The sequence below is a fragment of the Saccopteryx bilineata genome, chromosome 4 (genome assembly GCF_036850765.1).
Source record: "Saccopteryx bilineata isolate mSacBil1 chromosome 4, mSacBil1_pri_phased_curated, whole genome shotgun sequence".
Taxonomy (NCBI): Eukaryota; Metazoa; Chordata; class Mammalia; order Chiroptera; family Emballonuridae; genus Saccopteryx; species Saccopteryx bilineata.
The window spans coordinates 190,081,128-190,093,837 of NC_089493.1; the positions used below are offsets into that span (position 1 = coordinate 190,081,128).

The 12,710-nt window shown below is 55.3% G+C and overlaps 1 protein-coding gene across 2 annotated transcripts in view; it reads right to left on the minus strand.

Moving 5' to 3' along the window:
• SLIT3 (slit guidance ligand 3) overlaps positions 1–12,710 on the minus strand; it is a 606,305-nt gene that overhangs the window by 424,483 nt on the left and 169,112 nt on the right. The gene's annotated exons all lie outside the window — the stretch shown is intronic.

Sequence of the window (12,710 nt, forward strand, 5' to 3'; positions counted from 1 at the left end):
CAGCTGGGGGAGGAAGGCCAGGGGCACTGGCTGGGCTCAGCTAAACGGAGGCTGACCGACCACGAGCCGCGCCGTCTTCCCCGGGGAGCAGATGTCAGAGACAGGACTGGCCTTCAGCGGGGCCCGCCTTCTTCCGCTTCACCTCCACTCATCCAACCACCCTGTCAGGCCCAGGACGGGGCGATACTGGGGTACAGTGCGCTGGCCGTGGGGGCAGGTCGGGGCCAGCCTGGAGCAGAGCCAGGCAGGGTGCGGGGTTCAGCCCAGAGCAAGAGACGCAAGGCAGGCTGGCAAATGTGTGACCGCCCCCGGGGCCCAAGGGGACGCCAATAAACACCGGCCGCCAGAGAGAGGGGACAGGGCAGCGAAACACTCGGGGCGGAAGCACTGGGCTCAGTCCTTGTGTAGTCCCGTGGACACTCTGGGAACCTGGGTCAACCCCTCAAAGTGGACAAGTCTCAGTTCACCTCTCAGTCTCAGTGGGGACTATGAGGTCCACTTCGCAGGGTTGGGACAGGCCCAGAGGAAAAGGCGGCGAGGAAGTGCTTTGTAAAGGAAGGCACGTAGGGCGCTCCGCAAAGTGAGAAAGTCAGGAATACGGGCCCACGCGCTCACCTAGTGGAGGGGAGCAATGGGGTCTCAACAAAGGATGCGTGAGGTCCTTCCAATGCTGGGCCAGCTCTTTAGATTGAGGGTGGAGAGAACAGGGATTGAAGACACCAAAACCATGACCTGCAACTTCCTCGTGACCGCCTGCCTCCGAGCGTCTATCCCGAGCCCGTGGCGGAGGGCGAGGCCGGAGCAGACACCGAGACCTTCCGCCTTCCAGCGCTCCCTGGCTGATTCCAGGGACCGCCATCCTCACCAGTGGGGGCCCTGGGGCACCTCCAGGTTCAAGGTCGGGCTGACCCATCGGTGTTCTCCATGCCCATCGGGGATACAGGGAAATCCCACTGTCAGTGAAACCGCTGGTGAGCCAATGCTACTCGACTCGCGGCCTCTCCAAATGCCGTCCTGTTTTTTAAACAAACAGCCCAGCGTGGGAGCCAGAGTGAGAGTTGGCGACTGGAACCCTCCTCCCCGGGGCTTACCCTGACTAACTGGTTTTGATTTCTGTTTGTTTTGACAAAGAAAAAAGTTAATATCGAGCCTTCAGTCTCATCCCAAGTCCCATGGATGCCTGAAATGAGTGTTTTCAATTTGGAGATCGCAGGGAGCGAAGGAAGACTGGTGGTCACCTTCCAAGAAGAAAGCCACGAAGACGTGGTCTCCAGGGAGCAATGAGACCTTCGGTTTGCTGCACAGTGTTTAGTACAGAAGAACAGCCAACAGAATGTCCCACGGTCACTACTGAGCTCTTGAATGGTCCCTCCTCACAGGACAGAACCCAGGCAAAGTCGTGAGGCTAGAGCAGTTTGTTTTTAATGACCTGGGAGCCGCTACAACTCCTACCGTGGAAACTTGCTCTTGGGGAAAGTCCCTGAACTCATTCATATTGAAATGTGATAAGAGATTAAATTCCTATTCCTGCCTACGCTCTGATAAGGATCTGAGCTTTAAGGACTAGAATGGAAATCTCAGCCTTCCAGACATCTGTCACGGAGACTCCGTGGTCACCTTGTCTATGTCTTTCCCTCTCAATTCATTCTCCGCAAAGCAGCTTGCGGGATTCCCAAAACAGAAATAGAAGGCATTTCTCTGCTAAAAAAAAAAAAAACCCGTCAGCGGTCTTGAGTCATTTTCAAGAAAAACGATCCTGACGGTCCTGCCACTCCTTACGTCTCTGGCCTCAACACCTGAGTGCCACCCTGGGCCCCAGCCACAGCCAACAGTTCTCAGACTCCACCCTGCTCCACTGAACACAGGGCCCTTCTTCGCCCGGGCCATCTCTCTGCTTAGAGTAGCTCTCCTCTTTTCCAGCTGTCTGACCTACACAACCTTCGAGACTCAGCTCCAGGGCTCCCCCTTTCTCCGTGGCCTTCCTCCACGTTCTCGCCACCCCAGGCTGGAAGGCCCCAGAGATCCTGCCTCACCTCTGTCGGCGCACTTACTCCCCTGCACTGGGGTTTCGCGCTGTGCATTTGCCTCCGCCGACAAGACTGTGAGCTTCTCAAACGGAGCAGCCCAGGTCTCGTTCACGGTGACCCTGCCTCCTACCAGTGACTCTTAACTGTACGAACGAATCCTGTATGCTGGAGGGCGGCCAGCTTTCTCAGCATCCCTCAGCTCTTTCTCCATCATCTCCATGGAACTGGCCCTAAAAGGGAGGATACGTGTGTTGGAATGTGTGTGTGTGTGTGTGTGTGTGTGTGTGTGTGAGAGAGAGAGAGAGAGAGAGAGAGAGAGAGAGAGAAACTGGGAATCACAGGCCCTGTCTGATGGAGACAGCTGAAATCACCTCCAGCCAATTTGAGGATACTGCTGCCACATCTTCAGACATTTGGATTATTTTAAACATGAATCATGTCAACAACCATACATACATGTGTCTACACACACTCACATCAAATTTAGCCCTTAGGTCAATGTGTTAGTCGGGTTTCTCCAGAGAAACAGAACCAATAGGAGAAGGAGATCATATATATATATGCAAATATTTATATATTTACTTATAGACACATGTATCTCTCTCTCTCTCTCTCTCTCTCACACACACACACACACACACACACACATCATGTGAAGGCTGGCAGGTCCCAAATCAGCAGCGCTGGTGTCCTAGTCTAGTTCAAAGGCGGGCAGGCTGCTATAGAACCGTCGGTCAGGAGAGGCCTCTCTAATTCAGGGGAGGGTAAGCCTTTCTGGTCCGGTCAGGCCTTCACCTGATTGGGTGAGGCCCTCCCTACCACAGACAGCAATCTGCGAGCCTCAGTCTACTGATTTAAGTGTTCATCTCTTCTCAGAACACCCTCACAGAAACACCCAGAACAACGTTTGGTCAAACATCCGGCCACCCCATCGCCTGGTCAGGTTGATCAATAATATTAACCACGATAGGTCACTTCCGTTCCAAGTCAGTGTATTTCACACATGGTTTATCTTTCAGAAAACCCCCTTTTTTTCTTCAAACAGCATCTTCCCCACAACTCTGACATGACAATGACCAGGATAATACTTATCAACAGCGGCAGTAACATTTCCTAGTGATTCTTATTATGTCCGTCCGGGCCCCCTTTGCAGAGCTTACAGTGTCACCTCACGGAGTCCTCTGAGCAACCCTGTGGAGGAGGGGCTGTTCCTCCTCCCCCCCACTTCAGAGAGGTGGGGCCTGGGGGCAGAGAGAAGGCAGGGTGACGTGCTCAGAGCCACACAACTCCTAAACAGTAAAGGCTGCATGTAAAACCCAAGATGTAGGATTTTCCCCAGCGTGTTAGGTAAAACACAACGAACCAAGCCTGTGCTGTAGAAAGTGGCCGTTTGGCCCCTTCCTCCCCTGGACGTGCAGCCTCTGAGGGGGGGCTTTGAGCAGCTCTGGCTCAGGTGACCCTCAGAGTCTATGAGGAAAACCAAGCCAAGGATACGTGATCCTGTGGTCCCCAGCACGGGAGAGGTCAGCTCTGCCTGATGCGTTCTGAAAGCAAGTGGCTCTCGGTATCCTGAGTGGTCCCTTGGGCCGGGGCCAGTAGCGTATGTGGAGAGTGAGACCCCTTTCACACGCTGGGCCGTTTCTTTTCCATTGGCAAAACACGGGGGTTAGATTACAGCCCTTCCCCAAGGTCGCCCCCCCCCGCCGCCCCCTGTGCTGTGACTGGGAGATGGGAGGGCCTGCCCCTTTCCGAGGCCCCAACGGAATCGCGAGAGCAAGGCTGGGTGTCCCCCTCACACCCCTCTGGCCAGGGGCAGGCCCACAGAGACCTGGGGTTGGCATGCTGTCCAGAAGCCTCGACCCCCACCAGCAGAAGGGCAGCAAGACCGAGGGGCGAGCGAGCAGCCCGAGCTGCCCCCCATCCCCAGCCACCGGAGCGGACCGGCCACTTACTGCTCTGTGCTGGGGTTTCCTCAAGACCGGGCTGTGAACTCCAGAGTCACTCGCGAGCGGGGCTGGCTACAACTTGTCAGGGATCCTGTTACTCCCGAATCCAGTTCCAAAAACAATATGAGCCCTGATATATTAACCCTGATTAAATTGGCCCACAACATGCTTTTCACTTAATTCACCTATTTTTCTTCTTGCCTCTCCTTCTCGGGGCTCCACCCCCTCAAAGCTCCATTTGGCAATAACCCCACATCTGATCCGAAGGTGGGTCCCCCGCCGAGAGGTATACCCGTGACGCCGAGCCAGCGGGGAGCCAGAGCCGCGCCATCACCTGCCTTTTGTGCGTTTCTACGCGTAAGCCCCAATTAGGGGAGAGGCCCCCGGAGCAAACCTGCGAGGAATAAATAAGCCTGCGCAGAAACGCCGGGCCAGGGGAAGCGTGCGCTCGGCCTCATCACATTTTCCAATTTCCTCTTGTATATTTTCCCTGACATCCTTGCATAGGGTAAGTCTGATGAGGTGTTCACCTGTCAAAATGAAACGGCTCTAAAAACTAACAGCCGATTTCACACAGGGGCCCTATTTAATCTGAAATCAAAGACCCATTGAACGCGACGAGGAAGGTTGCGGCAACGAATGGATGCCGTGGTCAGCTCTCTGCGAGGTCGCTGGGCACCGGCGTCCAGTCTCCCCTCCAGCCACGCTGGGAGGCTCCTCGCCTTCTCCTGGCCATGAGCTTCGGGGAGCTTTCCTTCTGCTCTGGAGGGGGACAGTGCAGGAGACCACCGACCCCCCCACCCCCCTATCCCCGTCTGGTCTCCTGGCAACCTGGGAGGCATCTGGGAACCACACAAGGATGTTACACCCCGGTGGTCAAAAATCAGCAACGGGGAGGAGAAGTCCCCGGGGGGCAGAAAAAGAAGAATCCCCCCACCCCCAGCTTTCCGGGTCTCCCAGAGCTGGGCTGACCCCGCCCGGCACTCAGGTCTGCCCTCCTGATGAGCGCCCTTCCTGACTGCCTGCGACATTTTGAAAGCAACATGCAAAAACATTTTAATGTCAGGAGAAGAATCGGTGTCTCAGAAAAGCCTCCAGTATGATCACATGTAATTGTTTTATAGATGCTGGCACAGGTTCAGGGAAAAATGGGTTTTTAATACCAGATCTCTCCATTTCTTTTTGTTTCCCTGTGATTTGTGGGCTCCGTGAGTGGCAGGTTTCTGGCAGACCCATGACTGCGATTTCCCCTTTGTTTTCTCACGCTCGTGGAGGTCAGGGTTTCTTTTTTTCTTTCTTTTCTTTTCTTTTTTCTTTCCTCCCCCCGCCCCCCATGCATCACAAAAACTGTTCAATGAGGTGGGTTTCTCCCCACTGGAGATGCATCGTTTGGCTAAACCACACATATAAATTTGACCTCTCCTCTAAAGAAACATTAAGGATTCTAATGCACGTGTATGTAATGGGCTCACACAGGTTGAGAAAGCTTTTCCTTTTCCTTTTAAATGAAGGAGACACCCGATGCACAACTTCTCGCCCCACCTTTCTCCCCACAGAAAACCAGTGCTCAGGCAAAGGCACGCAGGAGGGCCGCGGTTGACTCTGCGGAGAACACTCGTCCCGGCCGCCACGGCACGCCAGGTGTCAGTGAGGCTGGTGGCATCTTTGGGTGGCGGGAGGGCCGCCTCACGGGGCATCAGGCCTCTGATGCTAAAACCCGTCCATCGGGAGAGGCCCGCCAAGGTCATTCTCGGACAAACCAAGGTGATCCGGAGCAGAAGGAAGTCAGAGGAATGGGACTCACAGGTCGGGGAGTGGCCTTGGGGGTGTGTCCGGGTGCAGAGACAAGGAGACTCTTTCAAACAGGTGTGTTTTAGAAAAAAATCCCTCCGGCCACAGTTTGGAGAGGACACCACAGAGTGAACGGTGCTGGGCCTGGGGCAAAGGTATGAGAGTGATGGCGAGTGTGAGGGGGGGTGGGGTGGGGGGTGGTGAGGGTCTAGACAAGGGTGTGGGCAGGGAGGAGAGATGGCACAACGCGATGAAGATGTCCATCATAGGGACCCTTCTCCTCAGCATCGCCAGGGCACAGTGGGTCATTCTGATACGATCGTCCTGATGGTCATTTCAACACGAACAAATGTTGCATCCATATGCAAAATATCATCCTAAAAATGACCAGTAGAGCGCAACCATCATCTTATCCCTGATCCTTAGCTGTCTCTGACCTTCTCATTCTGTCTGTCCCCAGCGTCCCCCCCTTCCTCACGCGTGTCCCTCGTAGTGTCACCCCCTCTGCCTCCCCATCGCACGCTAAGGCATTGCAGCACACACGGCGAGTCACTGGCTTGATTTCCAGGTCGTGTCATGATGACTCTGTGTCAAAACAGCGAGGTCAAAATACCGCCCCTCCCTGTGCCGAACTTCGAAATCAGCAGAAGTCCTTTAGCTTTTTGCAGATAAGTCCACAAAAGAGAAAGCTGGGGAGACGGGGCTGCTCACTGGAGAAAGCCGGCTCCAGAGCCTCCAGCCAAACCCAGCTTCCCTGGGCATCGCAAGGTCACGGGCATCTCGAGGCGAGCCGCAGGGGCAGGTGAGATGCTGCCAAGAGGCTGGGAGGGGGCAGCACCTGTCAGCCCTCGTCCGTGGCTGCCCGCCCCGCGCAGGAAATGGCCCCCACTGGGTGTCCTTGCAGCCACTTCAGCCAGGCCTCAGCTTGCTTCTCGCGAGTGCAGAGCAGGGCACGCAGACCCTGCCCCCTCCAGACTGCCCATATGGCTGGCCCTGCTCCTCGCCGCTAGCAAGCGTGCTGAGTGCGTCTGCCTGCCTCCCTTTCTCCTTTGCATACGCTGGTCCTGCAGCTCAGAGGACGCTCCCCTGGCTGGAGCTTTGTTCCCAAACCCAAAGGTGTTGGGGGTGGGGGGGCGGTGAACAGGGCAGAACACCTAGCTTCCCTCTCCCGCGTTTCGGACCTGAATGCACTTGGTGGCTTTATTTAATTTCCTAAGAGCTGCGGCCTGGGTGCTAAGAGTTGTAATATTGGTCTTTTTTTCCAAGTAGATGTGAGTTTGACATTTCTGAAGGCTTGAATAAAAACCTTATTATTCTAAGCTGTGTGTCCTGAACACGGTAAGAGGATTGGTCGGGGTTCTGAGTGGTGAGAGCCTCTCCCGGGGGTGGGGTGGGGGGGAGGGTCCCAGACAGGAGGCCTGGCAGGGCTCTTCGGGATGATGAATGGGAGGCCCTGGCACGGCGGGACCTGGGGGGGGGGCCGGGAAGGAGGCGGGCTGAGGGCCTTCCATGCTCCCTGTTTGGGTCTGGCTGTCTGACTTCAGACTGAGCAAGAACAACCACCTGGCTCCCCTCTCTGCCGCCCACCTCGCCTTCAGACTTCCTCCCACCTCAGGGTCTTTGCCCGCTTTAACTGCCTCCTTCATGCCCCGGGCTTGGATAAGCTTTTCTCTTCCTCCTAACTTCAACGTAAGAAACCCAGCTTCCCGGACCTCGCTGACCAGCTCAAATACCGCCCCCACAGGCTCCCCCGTCACCACTGATTACAGAAATGGAATCACACTGCATTTCCACTGACGTGAAGGACACTGTATCTGTACCCGCCTTCCTCACGAGACCGAAAGCTCGCTGGGAGCAGGCGCTCTGCCTGTTTTCACCCCGGGGCCCCTGACACGGGGTCTGGCACCAAGCAGGCACTCAGTGAACACTTGTGGGGATAAGTGAAAGTCTGGGACTGAGAGCAGGGACCAGATGCTCTCAGTCCCAGACAGCAGGTGTCACGGACAAGAAGGGCCTTTGGCTCAGGAGACCTGGGTTCAAATCCCAGCCCTGACACTTGAATACTGGCATCGCTCCACTTGAGAACTGCTTTGGGCAGACTCTGAGACAGCTGGCATGGCCTGTTCCAAGGACTGACAGCAGAGCAGACCAAGGGGAGGCATCTACCCCTGGTCTGAAGTCCAGAGGGGTGAAATCCTAAAGCCCGGTACCCGTGACTGTGAGCTCATTTGGAGATAGGATCTTTGCAGATGATCAAGGTCAGATGAGGTCTTTATGACTCACGGGTCAATACAACTGTCCAAAAGGGAAAATCTAGACACAGAGACAGACACGCAGAGAGGGGTGACAGTGTGAAGACACAGGGAGAATGTCAGCCACAGGCCAAGGAGGACCCGAGGCCACCAGCAGCCAGGAGGAGGCGTGCGACAGCTTCTCCCTCAGAGCGCTGGGAGCCAGCCCTGCTGACACAGTGACCTCGGACATCTAACCTCCAGCTGTGAAGCAATACGTCTCTGTTATTATAACCCATCCAACCTGCGGAACTTTGTTAGGGCAGCCCCAGCAAACTGACACACTTGGTTTAGGTCAGGAGTCAGCAGACTTTTCCTTAAAAGGGCCAGGTAGAAATATTTTTGGCTTCGGGGCTATAACGTCCCTGTTGCAACTACTTAATTGAGCTGTTACAACATGAAAGCAGCCGTAGACAAAAGGTAAACAAATGAGCATGCCAATGACACTTGACTTGTTAAAACAGGCACAAGCCAGATATGCCCCATGAGCCACAGCGCGCGGACGCCGGGTCCAGGTTACGGTGGTGTGGGTGGAAAGAAGGGGATGGTGTGGGAGGGCTCAGGCCTGCACCTGGGTCTCCGCCGTGTCTGGTCGGGACTGCTTTAACCGGGCACTCAGTATGTACTGAACTCACCCTGGATTAGGGCTTATTTTGGCCCAGGCAAACTTAGGGGGATTCATACATGGTCTCCAATGTCGCCTGCTCTAGCACGCTGGTGTCTGCTAACTGGGTGGACAGTGTTTTGTATCTTTGCATCTGTGTTTAGCGTGGCTTGTTACAAAGTAGGTGCCCAGGGCTGAAGGCTCAATGGGGGTGGGGTGGGAGTGGGGGAGTCACAGGTCTGTGCAGAGAAGTTCCCTTTGTCCAGACACAAGGCACGAGGCAGCCCTTGCTCAGCGACCGTGTCCTGATGCCGCTGATAATGTGGTGACAGTGAGCCAGTGTCTGCCCGCAGGTCCCCGCGGTTGGCGGGAAGAGCCGGGCTTTGGAGTCTGACATCCTGGCTCTGCCGCTGGTTCGCTGCCTGACCTTGGGCCAGTTACTGAAGTGGGCAGCTCCAGCCTCTCCTCTTTCACTCCTTCGACGAGGAGACAGCACAGCGCCGGGCACATTGCAGACCCTCACCACGTGTTAGTTTCTGCCCTTTCACTCAGTAGCTTTGGGGACAGCCATGCCAGCTTCAGAGCCGGCTTTGCAGTCACCAATTCTGTGACCTTGGGTGAGTTACTCTGCCTTGGTGTCCTCATCGATAGAACGGGACCAGCGGCAGCTCACTGCCCTCTCGCTGGCCACCTCGCAGGTCTATTCTCCACCACCTGCCCTCCTCTGAGCCCTGGGGCGGTGACTCAGTGCACAATATCACCATCACTGGAGCCCTCTGACTCCACTGGGTGCTGCCAGTGGGGTTTACAGGCAGTGGGACTCACGGGCAGCAGGACAGGGGTCAGGGCACTTGTCCCCTAGGTCCTCTCTGCAAGGCTGTGTTCTCAAGTGCTGAGCTCCTGTCCCCTAAGCCACAGCTGTTGGGTGGCCCCTCTCCCACGGCTGCCGTTTCCACCTTGTTCTGGTAACTGGCCCTTCCACCAACCCCTCAGGCCAACGGGTAGCTGTAGTTTCCGGGGGCTGCCACTCCCTCCATGCTTACCCATCACCCTCGGCACCCACAGCCCATCTACATTTTATGTGAATATCCCCTCCCTGAAGCCCCCTTTCAAAATTATTTTTAATTTTGGTAAAATACATATAATGTAAAATTTGCCATTTAATCCTTCTTTAGTGGACAGGTTAAGCAGCATTCGGTACACTTTCACATTGCCGGGCAAACATCACCACCATCCACCTCCAGAACGCTCTTCATCTTGCAAAACTGAATCTCTGCCCCATGAAATAATAACTCTCTGTTCCGCCTCCACCCAGCCCCAGGCAACCCCCACTCTATTCTGTCTCCATGGGTTTTCTATTCGAGGTATCCAGTATTTGTCTTCTGTGACTGGGTCATTTCACTTCCCGTAGTCATTCTCAAAGTCCATCCATGCTGTTAAATGATATTCTATTGTATTAAATAATACATTTTGCATATTCATTCACCTGTCAATGGACACTTGAATTGTTTCTACCTCCTGGCTACTGTGAATAATGCTGCTACAGACATGGGTGTTCTTACGCCCTCTTTAATGATCCCTTTAAGGGCTCCACCAGGTTGCTACCAAGACCGTCACAAGGCCCTAGCCAGTTGGCTCAGTGGTCGAGCATCGGCCTGGCGTGCAGAAGTCCCGGGTTCGATTCCCGGCCAGGGCACACAGGAGAGGTGCCCATCTGCTTCTCCACCCCTCCCCCTCTCCTTCCTCTCTGTCTCTCTCTTCCCCTCCCGCAGCCGAGGCTCCATTGGAGCAAAGATGGCCCGGGCGCTGGGGTTGGCTCCTTGGCCTCTGCCCCAGGTGCTAGAGTGGCTCTGGTCGCAACAGAGCGACGCCTCGAGGGGCAGAGCATCGCCCCCTGGTGGGCAGAGTGTCACCCCCTGGTGGGCATGCCGGGTGGATCCTGGTCGGGCGCATGCGGGAGTCTGTCTGACTGTCTCTCCCCGTTTCCAGCTTCATAAAAATTAAAAAAAAAAAAAGACCATCACAGACATTTTATATATATATAGTATCATCATGCTGTTTTGCATAATTGAGTTAATATATGTAAAGCACTTAGAGCAGCACCGGACACGTGGCGAGTATAGTACCCAATAAACGCTCGCTACTGCTGTTGTTACTCGGAAGGGTCTTTGGGTGCAGAGCCTCCACATCTTGAGCAGCAGCTAACTACCTTCCCTAGCCACGTTAGGCGGGCACAGCAAGACTGCATCCTAGAGAATGGAATGACCAGAACAGGGAGCCTCCTTTGTAAGCCTGGCCCATCGCACCCTCTCCCATCCAATCCCTGATGCTGTCTCCCGTCCTGTGGGCCAGACTCCCAACCTGCAGGAAGACCCTGGAGGCCACATGTTCAAGATGGCAGAGCCACCATCAGCCTGGGTCCCTCCCATCAGTGTGTGGAGCAGAGGTGGGCGCTAGTATTATCGTCCATGCTTATACAGATGATAAAATCCGGGGATTTGGTAACTTGCCTGGCAAATAGCAGGGCCTAGATTTGAACCCAAGCCAGCAGTCCAGCCCAGGGTCCACACTCCTAAGAACCGCTCTCCACTGTGTCTCTCTGCAACTGAGGAGCAAGGCTTCACAATGAGAAATTCCTTTTCTCAGACAATTCCCGGACTAGTCTAAACTCAGGACGCGGGAGTCCGTGGAGCTTGCCGCTGCACCAAGGTGCCCCACACATACCAGTTCCCTGCATTTCGTCCCTGCTGGGGCCCGCGGGGAGGCAGGAAACGGGTCAGTGCCTGCCGCAGCGTCCCGGCCCCCGCCGTCCCGCCCTCTGGGGCTCCCTTCTCCTGGAACCTGCGGCCTGCTCTACGCGCCTGGGAAGCAGGCTGAAGAAGAGAGAGGGGCGCTCCCTGGCTCCCTGGCAGCTGAGTTGGGATTACCTCCTGACAATCCAGCTGCAGCCTTGGGCGGCTGGCAGCCTTTGAAAGAAAACATGATGGCAATTGTCCAGCTAATTGTCCCAATTAGGCAGCTAGGGAAACATTATCCACCCCAGGATGGAGCTGATGCAGTGGAGGGGCGAGGCTGGGGGGGAAGGGGCGCTGATCTGTCTGCGCGGAGGCCCGCGGCCCAGAACACCTATTTCCTGGGGTGCTTGGTGTTCGCAGAGGGTCTGAGGAGCTGCCTGGGGACAAACAGGTGATTCGTCTGCCACAGCCACTAGAAGGGCCCCTTCCTTCTCAGTTGGGAACACGAAACGGCCTGTAAAACCCCAAAGCTCTCCCAGCTCCGGCCCGGCCTACGGGGCGCAGGGAGATAGGAGGGCAGAATTACAGGAAGTTACAGCCAGGGTAAGTGCCTCTCCCACACCCAGCCAGACTTAATGTAGGGGCTGGGGAAACTGAGGCCCACCAGGGGAGGTCCAACAAGTGATGTGGGTGAGAAATCCTGAGCATTTCACCACGACAGTGTCAGAACCCTTTGTTTCTTTATCGACGGAGCCTTTGTGAAATGTCGCCCTTTTATACCCCTCGTCAGAGTTAATTCTCACAACAACCCTCGGCGGGAGTCCTCCTCTCCCTCCCTATTTACACCTGGGCAAACGGAAACTTAGTCTAGCTTGTGGAATCCAGGCCTGCGGTCCCACACGCAGACCCAGCCACACGTCCAACCCTCCGAAAGGCCCTGGGTCCTATTACCAGGATTCTATTCAACATACATCTATTTTATGATAATGAGAATGACAATAATAACAGTGAACTGAGCGCCATGCCAAGTGCCTAACCCAGAATGTCTAATTTAATCCATAGAACTATTTCTGTCAAATGAGTCACCGCTCCCCACCCACTGCAAATGAGGAAATTCTGGACCGGAGGAATAAACGATCTTGCCCAGGGTTGCACCCTGTGGTGGGATCCAAGCCTCCACTCTCCTGACTTGGGTCAGGCAGGGCTCCTGACGTCCAAGTCAGCCCGCCTCCACTCTGACACGGCCCACCCAGCACGGCAGGCACAGGGGGTCCTGCAAAGGCAGGGAACAGTCCCCTGCCCTTAGGGTGGGTATT